This window comes from Gobio gobio (genome assembly GCF_949357685.1).
Source record: "Gobio gobio genome assembly, chromosome: 24".
In the NCBI taxonomy this organism is placed as follows: Eukaryota; Metazoa; Chordata; class Actinopteri; order Cypriniformes; family Gobionidae; genus Gobio; species Gobio gobio.
This window is the reverse complement of record NC_137120.1, coordinates 15,579,775-15,601,568: the sequence shown is the minus strand read 5'-3', so window position 1 is coordinate 15,601,568 and position 21,794 is coordinate 15,579,775.

Sequence of the window (21,794 nt, the reverse complement as noted above, 5' to 3'; positions counted from 1 at the left end):
GAAACTTGTAATTTTGTTACTATATTGTCAGTGCTTGAAGTTGAAATGAACACACATTTAAACATAAATTATATGTAGGTGTACAAATGTTTAGGCAACACTGGGTAAAAATACATGTTTTGGTGATTTCTAAACAAAACATAAAGAATCTGTGACTCCCCCTGCAGCCAAACCACTGGAACACATTATTTGCTGGATTCCCAGCACATTTTCCATTAAGTTTTTGCAGATTGGCTTCTTTTTACTTTCTGGAAATTGTCTCATTATACCATCATTAAGATCTCTTCACTGGCTGCCAATTTCTAACTAACTAAATTAAACTGCAAGACACCATTCTTGGTTTACAACGCTCTCAAAGGCCCAGCCCCCATTTTTTTCAATCTTTATTACATAAAAACTTGAATAAAAAAGAATTCCTCAAATTAGTTTCATATTTATTAACACTAGCCAACATGGTTAAAAGAAACGTTTCCCTTTCAAAGGGGAACTCGCACTGTGTCCTGAGATGCTATTGGGGAAAGCCTCAGCATGACGAGTATCTGAAGCAATTGTAGAATCACGGCAATCGTATTGGCTGGCGACAGCCTATGACATCACTAATAGCGCGACCAGGAAGTATATAAGGGGCGCCTAGAGAACATGGCATCCTCTATTCATCTTTAGGGACTGTTTGTTTAAAGCCATTGTACAAAATCAGGTAAGAATGGCTTGCGTAAGCAAACGTTTCAAGTGGTGTGTGGATTTGTGTTCAAACCTTTTTGAACGATCACACGCACAACTTGTGTGTTGTTTATTTGGGCGAGGAGCACAAGTTCTTGAGAGAGCTGTTTGCAGTGAGCGTTGCCCCGTTAGGAAACCCAATTTTATTCAAGTTTTTTATTTCATCCCAAGGGAAGAGGGACGGGCATCTGTAGAGAGCGGCTAGGTCCCTCTCACTGAGAGGAGACTTGAGATTGCAGGGATCTCAGATGAAGCTTGTTGAAGAGTTTGAGAGAGGTGTTATCGTCAAGGCAGGAAGAGCAGGAGATGGCTGTTGAGGGTGAAGAAGGCATCTGATGAGCTTTCCATTCCTCCTTGATCTCCACGCTGAGATCAAGAGGGCATGGAAGAATCCGTATTTGGCCCACATCCGTCGGCATGCAAATTATGCAAATGCCAAGGGGGTGCGTGAGCATGAATACGTGTCGATGTCCCCTATAGACAACATGTTTGTGAACTATCTCATGGCTGGAGAGGCATTGACTTTGAAAGCTCTGGCCATGCCCTTGTAAGTGGTAGCAGGTCATGCTGCACTGCACACTATGGCAGCGCTTCAAGCATACCAAGCCGACCCGCTGAAAGACTGGACCAGCATTTAAATCGTGTATACCGTGCCGGTCCGAGTCTACGCCCAAACATCCAGGGGGGTCCCGGCCTATCCCAGTTTGAGGACCGCTGACAGGGCCAGAGGGCTAGCATCACCTCTCGTGCCCCTCCTCTTCCGAGGAGCAGGTCGCGTAGAAGCCATAACACTAGAAGAAGCAGGATCTGAGGGAAGTGATCCAGTCCAGACTTGTTCAAGCATCCTGAAGACCAGTAACAACAGTGTGTTTGTACCTGCATGTCATGCACCACACATTCAACTGATGATAATTAATGTAATGAAGTGCATACATTGGAGACCATGTATGTTTCATCCATGCTTTGTTTTAAGCTGCATATATATATGCAGTTTTATTGTTTCAGATTCCCAAGACAGATGATGTATGAAGTTGCAGACAACCAGTACCTTGACCTTACCATTCCTACTATAATTCTTTCAAAACACTCATGTTGCAAGCCATCCATTTTTACTGTTATTTCAACAAGAGGCTGAAAGTCATGCATTATTAATGTACACACTTAAGGAATAAAGCCCTGCTATGCATTATTAAATGCTCTTGTTTTATGTCTGAATTTTCAAAGAAAAAGATTCAAAGACATTTGCTACAGTGGATGTATACATTTTAATAATTTGAAAGTTTCTGAATCCTTTGGGAATAAAACCTATATGAAATGACTTGGCCATGATTAAAGAGATAGTTCACCCCAAAATGAAAATATTGTCCATCTAGTCACCGTCAAGTTGTTCCAAACCTGTATAAACCTCTTTGTTCTGCTAAACACAAAGGAAGATATTTGGAAGAATGTTTGTAACCAATTAGATCTCAGCAGCCATTAAAGGGTTAGTTCACCCAAAAATGATAATCTGTCATTAATTACTCACCCTCATGTCGTTCGACACCCGTTAGACCTCCGTTCATCTTCGGAACACAAATGAGGATATTTTAGTTGAAGTCCGATGGCTCAGAAAGGCCTCCATTGGCACAATGCACTTTACACTCTCAAGACCCATAAAAGGTACTAAAGACATCGTTACAAAGTCCATCTCAATACAGTGGTTCTACAATAACTTTATGACGCGACGAGAATAGTTTTTGTGCGCAAAAAAACAACAACTAAATAACGACTTATATAGTGATGACCGATTTCAAAACAATGCATCATGAAGATTCAAAGCATTATGAATCAGCGAGTCGAATCATGATTTGGATCGCATGTCAAACCGCAAACTGCTGAAATCACATGACTTTGGCGATCCAAACCGCTGGGTGAACTAACCCTTTAACTACCATATCGAACTTCTTAGTTTCAGTAAACACTGAAATTAACCGATCAAACTGCACATACCTCTGCTTAGCCATTTGAACTGTGGTCAAAAGCTGATGACGTAACACCCAGGAAGGCTCGCCCTTACGCGATTATGATTGGTCGATTGATAAGCTTAAATCTGATTGGCTAAAGAGCACGACTGATCCGGGTGGGAGGAGAGCGCTGCCAGGAGAGTCTCAAAAATACACAAATACAAGGCAATTCACACGCGTATGACGATTTTCACATTCACATTCAAGGATGAACTTGTACATTTTAAACATTTGAAAGTTTTTGTGCACAGTTGTAAATCTATAAATTGTGTTGTGCATTTGTGAAATGTATTTTATGAATATCTAATTTTATTTTACGCACGTGAATTGTTTTTTGTGCACGTGAATTTGGTTTCATGCTTGTGAAATTGGCTACATACTGTATGTGCACACAGCATTTTCTTGTGGTGCCCCCCTGAGCACTTGGTGCCCTACGCGCAGTGCGTGATGCGCATAATGGGAGCGGCGGCACTGTGTGCACATCGTGTTTTTTGCATGAATTATTAACGAGACAATTATGCTTCCATAAGAAAGTGATATGATGAGTGCATCACTTGTGTGGCAATGTGAATGAGTATTCCAAGCTTACACATCACTGGTGGTTATCTCTGTTGGTGGTTATCCCTCCTCGGGCCGCTTTGATGCCGATCCTGCGGGTTGAGCTACATTCCTAGCACAGTTTGAGTGTCCTGGCTCCCCAGAATACATACTGTAGATTGAGTTCATGTTGCAGGCTCCACAGAAGCCTCCCTGATTCTAGCCCCAGAGCTTGGTTGATACTCTACTCGGTTGAGCCTAGGTAGTACTTCCCTCATTTTAGAAAGTCATTCTATAGAGTCCTTCACTCCCTGAGTCTGGTCAGAAGGTTGAAGGACTCTCGTGAGACCTCCCCGGTAGATCAGCTGTTTTAGAACTGTAAGTACTCCCTCATTTGAGAGGATCGCCCTATAGAGAACCTCGCTCCCTGAATTTGGTCTGAAAGGTCGAGAGATTCTTGTGAACCCCCTTGGTAGATCAGCTCCTGATAGACCTGGAGGTACTCATCTCATTAGGGACCCTATGTAGAGTACCCAGCCTCCATAGTGCTTTGAAAAAGAAGCGCTCTGTAAGTCCAGGGTCGAGCAGAGTAACTCCCCTCGTTTGTAAGGGTTGGAAAGTGCTATGCTGAGTCCTGCTCCCCAGGAAGCCTGTCTTTTTGTCCTGTGTGAGCCGGTTACAGCCTCTTGTGCAGTCCCTCTCATCTGGTTACCTCTCATGAGGCAAGTAAGGTAAAAGGCTCTGTTTAGGAAACAGACAGGTTTGTTGGCTAGACTAGGTCACTGGGTCAGCCTCCCTGGTGGCTCTGGGGGTTGACACAAGATCCTCCTAAAAGTGACAGGCCAGGGGGCTGAAAGGAGCGGAGCATATTCCCTTAAAGGAACCCCATCTTCCCAGTGAAGATGCTGGTTCCAAGCTTTTAACCGGCCTTTGACAAGTCCTTCTGTTAACTATACGAAGGCATTTCCTCATTGAGGCATGTAGCTCGGGCTGACCATAGGGAGTACTGTCACTGACAGAAGGGGTGAGTGTTTTTTGTCATTTCTGTTGAAACTGCCATTATTTGTGCTTAATCACAGCCATTTCTTGTCATGCACTCCCCTCAGCATGGTGGCATGGGTATTTCGTTCCCCAATAACGTCTCAGGACGCAGTTTGAGTTCCCTTTCGTCTCGTTCACTGTTCTCAGGGAACTAGGGTTACAGTCGTAACCCAGGGCGTTTTTCAACTTAAAAAAGTAAGTGTTTGTGCTGCCTTAAAATTCTAAGTTTAGTCAACTTGAAAAGTAAAAAAGTAAGTGACAACTTGGATATTTAAGTTTACAGTGTACAGTGTTTTAGCCTTTTAAATAAAGCCTGCATGAAAATGATTTTATGAACAATTGAATTATGAATATGGGCTATTACATGAGCACCAGTGCTGTAGCTTATTTCCGAATAACGGCAGTGATTGCATATATTTGAAAAAGTAACTCAGATATTTTGTTGTAAATTTAAAAGTAATGCGTTACTTTAATCATTACTTGAAAAGTAATCTGATTATATAACTCGTATTACTCAACACTGGTGACTTGTTTTGTTCGAATTAGCATTTTGAACAAATCGGTTGACACCACCTACTGGTGTACGATGTAACCTGCAGAAAAGGTAATTGAAAATCCCCATCACTTATGCAAAGACAGACAGTGTTATATATTGAATATCTGGAATGAGCAAACTCAGACAAGTGGATTGATTCCATCAGTGCCTGTTGGACTGTTATATTAACACTTGTGACGCTGCTCGACCAATCAGATTTGAGGAGCGGAACTAACTTTTAGTGAAATTCAGATATATACAAAATATCTGATAAAAAATCAAAATAAAAGTAAATTTAGCTTGCTGATAGTGTTAGTGAAAAAGTCTAAAGTGGCACAATGTTTGTGTTTTCGGAGATGAATATTAGGCTAGCTTTGAATTGTTGGCTCTATTGTGCAAGCAGCATAAATAATTCATTCAGCATGTTTGCTGTGCAGTTGCATGACCTAAAATATGACATTTGACGTTAGATATTAAGAACAATTTACATTTTCTTACAGGCTAAAGAAAGAGGAATAAGACAGAAAGCTAATTCATACAGCCCTGATGCACACATGATGTACGGACAATGTCAATTGAAACCACAGATCATTTAGAATGTATTATGTATGCTAATTGTGAAATTCTAGATACATTTATCTACTAAATAAAGAGATTCAAGACTAGGAACCTTGATGAAATGTAAGATTCAGCTTTTGTCATGCACTGTGGAATTGATAATTGAAGCATTTGTCACTGTTTTAATCATTTTTGTGAGTTAAAGCTATCAAAAGTGCCCCTATTTATATTCTTAAAAAATCCTGGTCTTATTGTTGATAATTCATCAGTGCATATTATTGTGCACATGAATGTTCATAGATAACATATAAGAAAATATTTTGATGAAATGTTTTGTTTTATGTCTAATGTCCAATGTTGTGCTATATCTCTAAATAAAAGAAAAGTCTCTTCTTGTGACAAGCTTTGAAAATAAAAAGTATTGGCCTGCAAACCACAGCAGAATATTTTCATACTGTTTGCTAATATACAGTAACACAAACACATCCACAGTATAATAACATTAAAGGAGTAATGAACTGCATTGATTTATTGTATTGTTGTTTTATAATCTTTACATCAAAAATTGTCATAATTTAGAAATAAAAGGCATTTTCCTGCCCTTATTTTAGCCTCTTATTTGAACGCTCTGTTTGAAGGGGCGTGTCTGCTGTAAGAATTTAGTGTAAACACCCACTGCTGTGATTGGCTGCTGTGAGACTTCAGTGTAAACGCCCACTGCTGTGATTGGCTGCTGTGAAACTTCAGTGTAAATGCCCACTGCTGTGATTGGCTGCTATGAGACTTTACTGTAAACGCCCACTGCTGTGATTGGCTAACATTTTTGCATAGGAAATAGCTAGTATTACATGTGGAACTCTCTCGAAAACGTCTCGGTTACGTATGTAACCCTCGTTCCCTGAAGGAGGGAACGGAGACGTACGTCGGAACTGACCGACGAATTGGGATCTGTCTTTGGAGACCAGTCTACTTCGAGTGTATTAGAAACGAGCCAATTGTATTGGCATGCGGTCCACGCACCGCCCCACACCGCGGGTATAAACACGGAAGTGGAGTACCGCATATTGCTTTTCCAACTGAGGAGCCGAATAAGTGACTCGGCCCTTCAGCGGAAGCACAGCACCTGGCGACGGGACGTACGTCTCCGTTCCCTCCTTCAGGGAACGAGGGTTACATACGTAACCGAGACGTTCCCTTTCAGTCGGTCACGTTTGACGTACGTCGGAACTGACCGACGAATTGGGATCCCTACCAACACGCCAGAGATGCTGGCCCTTCCAGCGCCCTGCCTGAGCTCACTGGACCACTCCTATGTTGGAGTGGGAGTCAGGGCTCCCGGCAGGGAAGGTCAGTCACTGCTGTTCCTGCAAGACCCACTCTGCGTGACTACTGGATAACGCTGGGAAGCGTGCCAGTCTCAGGGAGATGGAACGCTGCGGAGCCACGTCCTCCAAGGGAGGAGAGGTGGAATACTCATTAGGACTAACCTATCAGGGTAGTGCAACATATGGCAGTCTCTGGGGTGGATCCAACCTGGTCCCAGGGGGGGAAGAACACACCCAGAGACGACAGAGCGGGGCTCTGTCAAGGGAAAGACACGGGGCTAGCCGAGTAGGGTAGCAGGTACCGTGGAAATACACATATGGGGTCGCCGTGAGGGGACCAACACATATGGAACCCAGCCTACACACACGTTCCACAAGCATACGGGTGCAGGCCTGGCGTCAGACGGCCGCAACGTCTGACACCGAAGGGGTGACGGAGGAGCTCGACAGGGTTCACCATTTCTGGGGAACACAACTGGAGAAGATAAACGCACGAATCTGGCCATAGGCGGGAGTGGCGTAGCAAGCCGACACAGGAACGGGCACTTCACGTCTACCGGCCGTTGGAGGCGAGTACACGGGAAGAAACCGGCTCCACACGGAGGCTATAGAATCTAGCGAACGTGTTAGGTGTCGCCCAGCCCGCAGCTCTACAGATGTCTGTCAGCGAGGCGCCTTGAGCCAGCGCCCAGGAGGAGGCAACACTCCTTGTGGAGTGCGCTCGCAACCCGAACGGGCAAGGCACGTCTTTGATTGGTCCAGTGGGCTAACCTCTGCTTGGAGACAGCCTTTCCCTTCTGCTGCCTCCATAACAGACGAAGAGCTGCTCTGAGGTCCTAAAGCTTTGTGTCCGGTCAACATAAGCGCGAAGAGCGCGGACGGGACATAACAAAGCCAGGGCTAGGTCTGCCTCCTCCGAGGGCAGCGCTTGCAGGTTCACCACCTGGTCCCGAAAGGGAGTGGTAGGAACCTTGGGCACGTATCCGGGCCTGGGTCTCAGGATGACGTGAGAGTTACCGGGCCCGAATTCTAGGCACGATTCGTAGACCGAAGCGCATGCAGGTCCCCCACCCTCTTGATTGAGGCCAATGCAGTCAGGAGTACCATCTTCATAGACAGGATTTTTAACTCAACGGACTGCAAAGGCTCAAAAGGAGGGCCCTGAAGTGCTCTGAGCACCAGGGCTAAGTCCCAAGAGGGTAGCGAGATAGAACGAGGAGGATTTAGTCTCCTCGCACCTCTGAGGAACCTGACGATTAAGTCGTGCTTCCCTAAGGTTTTACCTTCAACTACATCGTGATACGCCGCTATTGCTGCGACGTACACTTTCAGGGTGGAGGGAGACAGCCTTCGCTCCAACCCATCTTGTAGGAAAGAAAAGCACAACATTAATCGAACACTTCCGGGGGTCTTCTGGCGAGAAGAACACCACTCAACGAACAGGTTCCACTTCAGGGCATAGAGGCGCCTCGTAGAGCTGAAGTGATGGTGTCTAACACTGCCTGTGGCAGGCCACCTAGAACCTCCGCGTCCCGTCCAGGGACCAGACATGGAGTTTCCAGAGGTCTGGACGCAAGTGCCATAGAGTGCCCCCTCCCTGAGAAAGGAGGTCCTTCCTCAGGGGAATCGGCCAGGGTGGGGCTGTCGCGAGGAGTGTAAGTTCGGGGAACCAGGTCCGGTTGGGCCAGTAGGGCGCAACTAGCAAGACCTGCTCCTCGTCCTCCCTGACCTTGCACAGAGTCTGTGCTAGGAGGCTCACTGGGGGAAACGCATATTTGCGTAGGTCCCGGGGCCAGCTGTGCGCCAGTGCATCTGTGCCGAGGGTACCCCCGTTCAGGGAATAGTACCACTGGCAATGGGACGAGTCCGGAGTGGCAAACAGGTCTACCTGTGCGGCTCCGAAAAGGTCCCATAACAGCTGGACGCTCCGGGGGTGGAGTCGCCACTCTCCCAGAAGTGGACACTGACGAGAGAGCTTGTCGGCTGTCTGGTTCAGCACACCTGGGATATGAATCGCACGAAGCGACCTCAGATGCTTCTGACTCCACAGGAGGAGGTGGCGGGCGAGTTGGAGCATGCGACGGGAGCGCAGACCACCCTGACGGTTGATGTACGCAACGGCCGGAGTGCTGTCCGTGCGGACCAGTACGTGTTTGTGCTGAAGCAGCATCTTGAAGCGACTTAGCGCAAGACGTACTGCCATTAACTCCAGGCAATTGGTATGCCAATGCAGCTGGGGCCCCGTCCACAGACCCGAGACTGCATGCCCGTTGTACGTGGCCCCCCAACCCGTGGCTGAGGCATCTGTGAATACCACAACATGCCTGGACACCTGTCTTAAGGGCACTCCGGCCCGTAAGAACGAGGGGTCGGACCAAGGGTTGAAGGTTTGGCGACAGTACGGGGTAACTGGGACCCGATACTGGCCGCTCTGGCACGCCCACCTCGGGACTCGGTCGTGTAGCCAGCGCTGAAGCGGCCTCATATGAAGCAATCTGAGCGGCGTTACCGCGGCTGCAGATGCCATATGCCCCAGGAGCCTCTGAAAGAATTTCAGTGGGACCGCCGTCCTGCTCTTGAATGTATTCAAGCAGTTCAACACTGACTGGACTCGTTCCTCTGTGAGGCGCGCAGTCCGATTGACCGAATCCAGCTCCATGCCGAGATAAGAGATCCTCTGCGTGGGACAGAGTTTGCTCTTCTCTCGGTTGACCCGAAGGCCCAACAGGCTGAGGTGACGGAGCACCAGGTCCCTGTGTTCGCACAACTGCTCCCGAGACTGGGCGAGTATAAGCCAGTCGTCGAGATAGTTGAGAATGCGAACGCCGCGTTCTCGGAGTGGAAAAATGGCTGCCTCCACGACTTTCGTAAAGACGCGGGGCGACAGGGACAGCCCGAAGGGCAAGACTTTGTACTGATATGCCTTCCCCTCGAACGCAAAGCATAAGAACGGTCTGTGTCGAGGGAGAATAGAGACATGAAAGTACGCGTCCTTCAGGTCGATCGCTGCAAACCAATCTTGGGGACGGATGCATTCGAAAATGCATTTCTGCGTTAGCATTCTGAACGGAAGCTTGTGCAGGGCCCGTTTCAGAACACGCAGGTCCAAGATTGGCCGTAACCCACCGCCTTTCTTGGGTACAATGAAGTAGGGGCTGTAGAACCCCGACTTCATATCGGCTGGAGGAACCGGCTCGACCGCGTCCTTCGCCAGAAGGACATCGATCTCTGACCGCAAGACATGGGCATCACTGCTCCGCACGGAGGTGAAGAGGATGCCCTTGTGCTTGGGAGGCCGGTGCGCGAACTGAGTCGCGTAGCCGAGTCTGATAGTACGGATGAGCCAGCGAGACGGTCTGGGGGCTCTCTTAGCCAGGCCCCCAGAAGCCGTGCAAGCGGGACCAATGGCACCACAGACGTACCCGGGGTGGGGCAGCGAGGTGGAACGCTCAGACCCAACCCGGACGGCCCGGAGGCGACCCGGAGTGGGTCTGATCGTTCCAGGGTGGGGCAGTGTGTGGGAGAGAAGGCCCGAGGGCGTCCTCTAGCCTCACACCACCCCCTGGCGAAGAAGAGAGGGGAAGCCAGGAGTGGCAAGGCCCGGGGGCGTCGCACACAGCCGGCTTGAGCCTCTCTGGGCCCAGGGACAAAGGAAACTGCTCTGAGAACGTGGGTACCGCTGGACTCCGGAGAGCCAGCGGCAGGACCGAAACCGAAAAATATATTCTCCCCCCGGTCCTCCTCCGGGGGAGGGAGGGGTGCGGACACCGACTCCCTGAGCAGTTCCCCTCTTGCTGGGCTGCCCGTTTCAGGGCCGCTTGCCCTTGTGCTTGCCAGCGGACTTTGCGGGACCCTGGACGGGTTGGGCGCCTCCCTTGCGCCCGGCCACCTGCTGCCTGGGTGGAGGCTGCTGCTTGGCTTAGCAGGGGCGGAGGCGGACGCAGGGAGACACCCTCGGCGACAAGCAGATGGAGGTGCTGCGGACAACGACTGGGTGGAGGCAGCAGCTGGTCGTCGTGGCAGGAAGTTTTTTTTTTTTTTTTATTATTATTTTTTACCTCCACCTGCTTCTGGGCCACCAAGAACTGTTGGGCACAGTTCTCGATGACGTCGCCGAAGAGGCCAGCCTGACAGACAGGGGCGTTGAGGAACCGAACTTTGTCGGGCTCACGCATATCTGCCAGGTTAGCCCCAGCTTTCTGGACCACTAGTGTGGACATCGCCTGACCCAGGGAGCGTGCAGTGACTTCCGTCACCCGGAGGGCGAGGTCCATCACAACACGCAGTTCCTGCATAACCCCTGGGTCGGGACTACCCTTGTGCATGCAGGACAGAGGGCAGTGAGAGAGGGAAAAAACGTAAACATTATGGCCCTTTTGGCGTTCCATATTTTGGCACCAAATAGTTCCACACTGCTAAGTTTTTCCAATGCACATCCGGGCAGCCACCCCAGAAAGCATGGCTGTCAACTCTGAATCTGATTCAGCATGAGCACACTATTATAGTGGGAAACTCAGCATCATCATTTCCAGCGCATAACAGCCCTCTCTCCGATGCAGCAATTGACATCTGTCCTCCGCCAGAGCCCCAAATGAAACGCTAAGTCCCCCCTTTTTTCAAAAAAGGACCAGCAATCCCATCCGTAAGCTACCAGCAGGCATGTGAGACAATGAGCGTGGCCGTCCGACTTGACGGCACACGGCGCGCTGAACACTCAAGCCTCCAAGAAGAGGCACGGTGAACAAAGCGCCGACGTGGTCATGTTCTCATAAGGGAACATGAACCACCCACGAACAAAGTCTCAGCATGCTTGTGATGCGATAGAGGAGTGGGGGCCCACGGGGAATGTACCCGGCGGGGAAGCCCCACTATAATCCTCAGGCCACCAAGACTTATTAGCCAAAGTAGACCTTTTCCGGTGCACCAGAAAAGGAACTAGATCGGGGAATAAGCAATGGGACTCAACCCCGTTTGAGGTATCACAGTCTCGACCGCGCACCAGAGGACCGAGTGACGCGCTGGGTTGCCGTGGCAACCCCCGCTGTCAGCCGGCGCCAGACGGCACACGGCGCGCTGAACGCTCGAGCCCGAACAACGCGCCGATGTGACCACGTTCTCCTGGGAGAACGCGGATCACCCACGAACGCAATCTCACATGTTTATATGCGAGAGAGATCGTGGCCGTCAAATGAGGACAGGAAACAACCGCATCCAGAAACACACGGTTTGAATGACATCTTGAAAAAGACGCAGGGTCAAACCGTGTTGCTCTTTTTAGAAGGAAATGCTCTTTTAGAAGTGCTGAAGCGCTCAGGGAGATGACCGCACCTCACAGCAGTCCGATTGCAAGCCTACATGTGAGCACTCAAGAAATGAAACGCCCAGCCAACCAACACAGGAACAAGTGTATGTTGCAGCGGCCGCTCGCTGACTCGCGCCGTCACACCAGCACCCAGGTAAGAGAGCGATCCTCCTCGAGACTCGTTTAAACACTCTTCGCAGAAACAGCTTGATACAGCAAACCGTTCGGCTCCGAAGTTAAAAGCAATATGCGGTACTCCACTTCCGTGTTTATACCCGCGGTGCGGGGCGGTGCGTGGACCGCATGCCAATACAATTGGCTCGTTTCTAATACACTCGAAGTAGACTGGTCTCTGAAGACAGATCCCAATTCGTCGGTCAGTTCCGACGTACGTCGAACGTGACCGACTGAAAGGGAACTTGTTTTTACTATTACAGGTTACTATTACTATTCTCAAGATTAACTAAATGTGAAAAGTTTTGATTATAGCATTATATTTAGATCTATGGCATTATATTTAGATCTGATGGGGGGGTCAAAAAAAAAGGTAAATATCTGGAGCGACCACCATTTTCCTCATGCAGTGCAACAAATCCCTTTCGCATAGAGTTGTCAGGTTGTTGATTGTGGCCTGTGGATTGTTGGTTCACTCCTCTTCAATGGCTGTGCGAAGTTGCTGGATATTGGCAGGAACTGGAACACGCTGTCGTATACGCCGATCCAGAGAATCCCAAACATGCTCAATGGGTGACATGTCCGGTGAGTATGCAGGCCATGCAAGAACTCGGATGTTTTCAGCTTCCAGGAATTGTGTACAGATCCTTGCAACATGGGGTCGTGCTTTATCTCGGCAAAGGAGAAGTGCTCACTAACACAGATTTAGACAGATTTGTGAACAATACTTGAGAAATAGGCCTTTTGTGTACATAGAAAAAGTCGTAGATCTTTGAGTTCAGTTCATGAAAAATGGGGGCAAAAACAAAAGTTTTGCGTTTATAATTTTGTTCAGTGTAATTTAATCAGTTTAAATAACAGATTATTTTTATCCTACTAAGAGAAACAATGGGAAGTTGAGCGTTTAGTCACTGGTTTGATTTACTGACACATACACAAAGAAATCTGACTGTACATGAATCATTACTACATATCAGAAATCACTGGTCTCAGATCAGGCATTAGAATTAACACAGTTACTTTACATGTTGTGGCATTACTGTCAAGTCCATATCATAAAAGTCTGTAAGCAAAGCCTGCGCAGAAATTGCAACTTATCCCAAAGAATCCACAGTGAAATGTAGCGAACACAAATAAATAATGCTCAACATCCCTAATGCGAGTAGGGATAAACCGAAACCCCGTCAAAAAGACCAATATTCGTCCGAATCCGAATCCTGGATTCGGTGCGTCCCTACAACTGAGACATTCACATTGTTGAAAATTAATAAGCACATTCCTAGCATTAGGATCCTTTGGAAGGTAATGTTATTTTTAGTCCAGTGATTCTGTATCGCTCTTCTCTCCTCGTCATCTCACTAACACTCCAGTGGTTGTGGCCAAAGTTGCAATGATGAAGTAAGCGTTGATCTTCTTCGGCAGAGGCGGTCTTTCACCATCTATTATAGGCTCATTCCACAACGAGTCGTTCTCTGAGCTTGGTTACAATAAAAGCTTTTTTTGGACTAACAAGGATGTTTTCAGTTCTGAAACTTACAGCATATTTTTAATTTCTTATAGTATGATGACCCCTTATGTGTCAAAAGCTCAAAGAAAATTTTATTTCTCATTCATGACCCCTTTAAAATACTTCAAGCTTCCTTATTTACGAAAAGCCTGGGTGAAATCAGGATAAAAGGGGAGCTAGATAATGACACAGGTAACTCCAGGGAAAGTAAATGAAGCCTGTGAAGCCAAACACAGGTCATTTTATCCCTGCAAATTTTAATAGGGGAGATGATAAAAGCAACAAGGCAATAGCTTGTATTCCTACCTGAATAATAACTGTGCATCAGAAGGTTTATTCCTAATTCTGAGTCTCTTTAATAATAATAATAATAATAATAATGAGGCACATAGGGTCTGCTGATCAAAGCCTCTGAGGCCATTTTTCATTAAAAGTATATTGTTTCCAATTATAGATACAGTTACTCCTTGTTTATGGGAGCATGATTTATTGTGGGGCAAATAATGTGGGGCCATTCACTGCATCTGAATATGCCTAATTTTACACAATATAAAAGGCAAAGTATACAGAGCACTATACAGTATTCTGAATGCATAGTATTCACAAAAAAGAAGGTGAAAAGTTCCTGGATGACGTACTACATCTGGCAAGATTCTGAAATGCGCATCTGATGGACACTTTACTGTCCCATGAGGCCAGGAGAGGATTTGTGAAGAGACATACTATATAGAACATCCTTCTATATGCAAAGTAAGTTTCAAATCCAATGTAGTACCTACTATACAGTGTGCGATTTCAGACACAGTGTCTTCAACTGTTTTACCTTTAGTTGTCAACCCATCAGCTAGCATCAGCTGTTTTTTTTATTGGTCTGTTCGGTTTTCTTTTGTTCTGTTTTGCTTTGTTTTGTTTATTCTGTTTGCTTCGTTTAATTATTTATTGTTTGCTTTGTTTTGTGTTTTTCTGTTTTGTTGATTTTTTTTTGTTTTGTTTTGTTCTATGTTTCTTCATTTATTTCAGTTTTGTTTTGTTTTGTTCTGATCTGTTTGCTTCATTTTGTTCTGTTTTCTTTTCTTTTGCTTTGCTTTCTTTCTTCTGTTTTGTCGATTTTTTATGGTTTTGTTTTGTTCTATTTTGTAGATTTTTTGGTTTTGTTTTGCTTTGTTGTTTTATCGGTTTGTTTTGTTCTAATTTGCGTTGTTCTGTTTTGTTGATTTTTTTGTTTAGTTTAGTTTTGTGTTGTTCTTTTCTTTTCAGTAGATTTTTTGGTTTTGTTTTGTTCTATTTTGCTTAGTTTTGTTGTTTTTTCGGTTTTGTTTTGTTCTGTTTTCTTTTCTTTTACTTTTCTTTTTTGGTTTTGTTTCCTTATGTTCTGTTTTATATTGTTCGGTTTTGTCGATTTTTGGGTTTTGTTTTGTTTTGCTTTGTTGTTTTTTTTCGATTTTGTCTTGTTCTGTTTGATTTTTGCTTTGTTCTGTTTTCTTTTCTTTGCTTTGCTTTTATGGTTTTGTTTTGTTTTGATTTGTTCTGTTTTGTCGATTTTTTTGGTTTTGTTTTGTTCTGTTTTGTTGATTTTTTGGTTTTGTTTTGTTCTGACCTGTTTGCTTCATTTTGTTCTGTTTTCTTTTCTTTTGCTTTGCTTTCTTTATTTTGTTTTGCTTTGTTTTGTTTTGTTCTGTTTTGTATTGTTCTGTTTTGTCTATTTTTTTGGTTTTGTTTTGCTTTGTTTTGTCTATTTTTTTTATTTTATTTTGTTTTGCTTTGTTGTTTTTTCGGTTTGTTTTGTTCTAATTTGCGTTGTTCTGTTTTGTTGATTTTTTGGTTTAGTTTAGTTTTGTGTTTTTCTTTTCTGTAGATTTTTTGGTTTAGTTTTGTTCTGTTTTCTTTTCTTTTGCTTTGTTTTGTTCTATTTTGCTTCGTTTTGTTGTTTTTCCGGTTTTGTTCTGTTCTGTTCTTTTTGTTTTGTTCTGTTTTCTTTTCTTTTACTTTGCTTTTTTGGTTTTGTTTCCTTATGTTCTGTTTTATATTGTTTGGTTTTGTCGATTTTTGGGTTTTGTTTTGCTTTGTAGTTTTTTTCGATTTTGTCTTGTTCTGTTTGAATTTTGCTTTGTTCTGTTTTCTTTTCTTTTGCTTTGCTTTGTTCTGTTTTGATTTCTTCACATTGATAATTATCATTTATTATCAATATTTTTAAACGAATTATACATATTTATCCTTACTGTCAATTAATTGGTATACAATAAATAAATAAATGTTAATATCCCATTATATAAAATTATCAATATCCATAGTTGATTGTCAATAATAATTATGCGTTTATTAACTATTAAAAATTCTTCATTGAGAAACCATCTTGTCTGTAAATCATAAGGCTTCCTTAAATATCCATTTGCAGGAATGCTGGCCTTTAAGTGTTTTGTAGTTTGTTTGTGAGAGTATGATCTGTTTGCATCTGTGGTTATTATTTTCACACCCATGGGCGTTATCTGCTAGTCCATCACTGTCAGTCCAACAATCTCACTGACTGATATTCAACCGCACACACACAACGGAAAAACAAAAGACCAATGAGACATCACACAATTATATCTCATTAGCATGAGGCTGGAACAGAGCAATGACATCCCCATTATTAGAGTCAGGGTTCCTACACAATTTTCATTTCAAAATTCCATACTTTTCCAGACCCGAATTTCCAGACTTCCTACAGATTTTTCCGACCATATTTAACTTGTTCGGATAAAATGTTTTCAAATTCAACTGCTAACAAGTGTTACATTCTAAAGATTTAGTATTGGCGTTTTTGCCTTTTATTAGGATAGGAAAGTAGCTAGACAGGAAGTAAGGAGGGAGAGAGAGGGGGGCGGGATTGGGAAAAGTCCATGAGGCAGGACTCGAACTCGGGTCTCCCGAAGCACAACAGCACTACATGGCGACGCACTTACCCACAATGCTATCGGCACCGACAAGTCTGTTACACTCTGAGTCAAAACCTCTATGTAGGCTATCTAATATTTAGAAATCCTATATTAAAATTGTGCCTTTTGTGACCTTAACGATCAAAATGCTAAATCAGTCACAATTTTTTTAAAGGGTTATTAATTTACCCAAAAATTAAATTTCTATCATAATTTACTTACCCTCATCTCATTCTAAACTAATAAGACTTTTGTTAATCTTGGAAATCTTGGACACATGAAGATATTTAAAGGATTAGTTCACCTCAAAATGAAAATGTCCTAATCATTTACTCACCCCAATGCCATCCAAAATGGCAACCAACTCAGTCGGTTGCTCAAATACTTAATTTATCTTTCACTGAAGAAAGTAAGTCATGGATATCTTGGATGGCATTGAGGTGAGTAAATGATTAGGACATTTTTATTTTGGGGTGAACAAGTCCTTTAATAAAGGGACTGAAATCTCTCAGATTTAAAATATTAAAAATGTTAATATAATAAAGTCTTATGTTCCCTTTCAGTCGGTCACTACGACGTACGTTGGTATTACCGACGAATTGGGACCACTTTAGAGAGCCCCTATCAGCTTCGAGATTTAGAGAACAGGCCAATGGGCCATTGGCGTGCGAGATTTGCATCTCACGCTCCGCCCCGCGCCGCGGGTATAAACAGGAAGCGAGAGCATCGCACTGACGTCATTCACTTCGGAGCCGAACGGCGTTGATGAAGCAAGCCTGCTTTTCTAAAAGAAAGCCTATCTGCAAGAGAGATGCTCCAGAGAACGAGAAGGACGCTCTTTGTTGGCGAAAAGGCACAATCAGTGCGACCGCATCAGCATAACAAACTGCTGTTCTCACAGCAACTGTCGGTCTGGTGAGGGCGTTTGTTTCAGTGAGCACAAACACAGGACTGCACTTACCACCTGTGTGTTGCCGCGGTCTTCCCCTGGGTGCTTCAGCACTGTTTAAAGAGCGTTTCCTCACAAAAGAGCAACACGGGTGTGACACTGCGTCTTTTTCAAGACGTCATTCCACTCGTGCGTTTCTGGATGCGGTTGTTTCCTGTCCTGATGGCCACGATCCGTCTCGCATAAACATGTTGAGACTGTGTTCGTGGGTGATCCGTGTTCTCTCAGGGGAACGGGATCACGTCGACGCGCTGGTCATCTCGCCTTCCGCGTGAGGGTTTGAGTGTTCAGCGCGCCGTGTGCCGTCTAGCTGCCGAGTGAAAGCGCGGGTTGCCACGGCAGCTCAGCGCGCGTCACTCGCCGGCTACGCATGTTGAGACTGTGTTTGTGGGTGGTCTATGCTCTCTAATGAGAGCATAGCCACGTCGGTGCGGTGTTCGTCTTGCCTTTTTCATAAGGGCTTGAATGTTCAGCGCGCCGTGTGCTGTCTCACGGCCACGCCCACTGTCTCACATGTCTGCTGGTAGCTTACAGATGGGATTGCTGGTCCTAAAAAATAAATAAATAAATTAAAAAAAATTACAAAAAAGGACCTAGCGTTTCGTTTGGGGCTCTAGCAGAGGACAGATGTCAATCGCTGCATCGGAGAGAGGGCTGTTATGTGTTGAAAATGAAGATGATGCTGAGATTCCCACTATAATAGTGGGCACTCGTGCTGAATCCGATTCATACTCGACAGCCATGCTTTCCCGGGTGGCTGAGGCATAGTGCAACGCATAAATCGCCTTGCCTGCCCCTTGCCTTTCCCGGATGTGCGTTGGAAGGCTTTTTTCTTGTTCCCCGCTGAGGAAGGAGGTGAGGCAGACCTTGTGCAACGCCACAAAGCCTTGCCACGCTCAGCCCCTCCTTCATTTGGAGAGCGCGCTGAGCGGTGTACAACGCTCCCATGCCTTGTCAGCCTCTGGTGCCTCTCCAAATCGCCAGCAGGGGGTGCCGGCTGTGGGAACGCACTCAAGCGGCCTTCCCACACTCGCGCACCCCCTCAGCGGATGCAGGTCGTGTGTCAGACCCAGACCCCTACACGGGCCACTCCCATGTCGTCCTGGGGTCCCTGCATTCCACCTCGCTGCCCTGCTGCGGGTACGTCTGTGGTACCGATGACCCCGCTTGTTCGGTCTCTGGGGGCCTGGCTAGCGCTCCCCAGCCCGTCTCGCTGGGTTGTCTGTACCATCAGACTCGGCTTGCGATTCAGTTCGCCCGGCGTCCGCCCAAGTTCGGGGGCGTTCACTTCACGTCTATTGCGTGGGTGGTTGCCCCCGTGCTTCAGGCGGAGATCGCTGTCCTACTGGCGAAAGGACGCGATAAAGCCAGTCCCTCCAGCCGATATGAAGTCCGGGTTCTACAGCCCGTACTTCATTGTACCCAAGAAAGGTGGCGGGTTACGGCCAATCTTGGACCTGCCTTACTTGAACCTTTCCCTCCACAGGATGCCGTTCAGAATGTTAACGCAGAAACGCATCTTCAGGTGCGTCCTTCCCCAGGATTGGTTTGCAGCGATCGACCTGAAGGACGCGTACTTTCATGCCTCGATTCTCCCTCGACACAGACCGTTTCTACGCTTTGCTTTCGACAGACGGGCATGTCAGTACAAAGTCCTGCCCTTCGGGCTGTCCCTGTCGCCCTGTGACTTCACGAAAGTCGCGGAGGCGGCCATTGCTCCCATGAGAGAGCGTGGTGTTCGTCTTCTCAACTATCTCGACGACTGGCTGATTCTTGCCCAGTCGCGGGAACAGTTGTGCGAACACAGGGACATGGTGCTTCGGCACCTCAGCCGGTTGGGTCTTCGGGTCAACTGGGAGAAGAGCAAACTCTGTCCCGTACAGAGGATCTCTTTTCTCGGGATGGAGATCGACTCGGTCGCCATGGCAGCGCGCCTAACCGAGGAGCGCGTCCAGTCGGTGTTGAGCTGCTTGAATACGTTCAAACGCAGTACAGCGGTTCCACTGAAATAATTTCAGAGGCTCCTGGGGCATATGGCAGCAGCAGCCGCAGTAACGCCGCTAGGGCTGCTCCATATGAGACCGATTCAACACTGGCTACACGACCGAGTCCCGAGATGGGCGTGGCACAGCGGGTCCCTCCGTGTCCAAGTGACGCAGAGATGCCGCCAAACCTTCAGCCCGTGGTCGGACCCTTCATTTCTACGGGCAGGAGTGCCTCTAGAACAAGTGTCCAGGCATTCTGTTGTCTCCACGGATGCCTCATCCATGGGCTGGGGTGCCACGTACAACGGGCTTGCAGTATCGGGTCTGTGGACGGGGCCCCAACTGCAATGGCATATCAATTGCCTGGAGTTGCTGGCGGTTCGTCTTGCTCTCAGCCACCTCAAAGGGTCGCTCAAAGACAAGCACGTTCTGATCCGGACGGACAGCACTGCGGCCGTTGCGTACATCATCAAACAGGGTGGTCTACGCTCCCGCCGCATGTCCCAACTCGCCCGCCATCTCCTTCTGTGGAGTCCGAAGCATCTGAAGTCCCTTCGTGCCATCCACATTCCGGGCCCGCTCAATCGTGCGGCCGACGAGCTGTCACGGTTGCCCGTGCTGCCCGGGAAGTGGAGACTCCACCCCCAGGTGGTCCAGCTGATTTGGAGTCGCTTGGGCCTGCACAGATCGATCTGTTTGCCGCCCCGACACGACCCACTGCCAGTGGTACTATTCCCTGCCCGGGGGAACCCTCGGCACGGATGCCCTGGCACACAACTGGCCCCGGGGCCTACGCAAATATGCGTTCCCCCCCAGTGAGCCTTCTTGCACAGACACGGTGCAAGGTCAGGGAGGACGAGGAGCAGCTCCTCTTGGTAGCTCCGTACTGGCCCAACAGGACTTGGTTCCCGGAACTAGTGCTCCTCGCGACAGCACCTCCTTGGCCCATTCCTCTGAGGAAGGACCTCCTGACTCAGAGACGCGGCACCCTGTGGCACCCGCGTCCGGACCTCTGGAAACTCCATGTCTGGTCCCTGGACGGGATGCGGAGGTTCTAGGTGACCTACCACAAGCGGTAGTTGACTCCATCACTTCCGCCAGAGCCCCCTCTACGAGACAGCTATATGCTAAGTGTCGACTTGCTGCGCCATTCCCTTCCCCATGGAACGGATACGTGCGCTTATTTTCTCCAGTCGAGTTCCCCAGGATTGGCGAACCCTGTTGAGTCCTCCGCACCCCTCGGCAGTCGGATGTGGCGGAGCGTCTGACGCCAGGTCTGGCACTTGTATGCATTGGTGGAACTTGTGTCGGACTGGGGTCCGTATGTCGTGACACCTACGGCGGTCCCATACGTGTATTCTCCACGGTACAGCTCCCTACGGTGAGCTCGTGTCTTTCCCTTGGCAGAGTTCCTCTGCCGTCTCAGTTCGGTGTCGTCCCCCGCCTGTATAGGCCGGGGCCACCTCTGGGACTTCCGTATGTTGTGCTGCCCACGGCCAGCCCATACGTGTTCTCTCCATATGGTAACTCCCTCCGGGCATGATGTGGCTCCCGCAGCGTCCTTCGGGCACGCTTTCCCAGCATTATCCAATAAGTCTGCTGCATGGGTCTTGCGGAACAGCAGTGTGACTCTCCCTGCGTGAATTTCCCCGCCCGCATCAGAACGGGGTCTGAGGGGCTCTCGCTGGGCGCTGGAAGTGGTTGTAACTGTGGCGTTTTCCATAGGGATCCCAATTCGTCGGTAATACCGACGTACGTCGTAGTGACCGACTGAAAGGGAACGTCTCGGTTACGTATGGTAACCCTCGTTCCCTGAAGGAGGGAACGGAGACGTACGTCCCGTCGCCACAGTTCCTTACCATCACTGCATGGCCGAGTCACTAGTTCGGCTCCTCAGTGAAAAACGTCAGTGCGATGCTCTCGCTTCCTGTTTATACCCGCGGCGCGGGGCGGAGCGCGAGATGCAAATGCAAAACTGTGAAAAGGAAGGAACACACAGGTCTGACCTTTACTGCCATAGCTAGGCTACAAGTTTTTCATTCATTGAAAAAAACGATTGTGTATATATTTATTATATACATTTAGAAATTCTTAATTTTATATTTAGAAAATGAAATAGGGACAATAGTCTGGAAACATAAATATTTTTCCATACTCCGATTTATTTTTTCCATACTTTTCCAGACCTGGAAATTACTCAAATCAAATTCCATCCTTTTCCAAACCCTGTAGGAACCCTG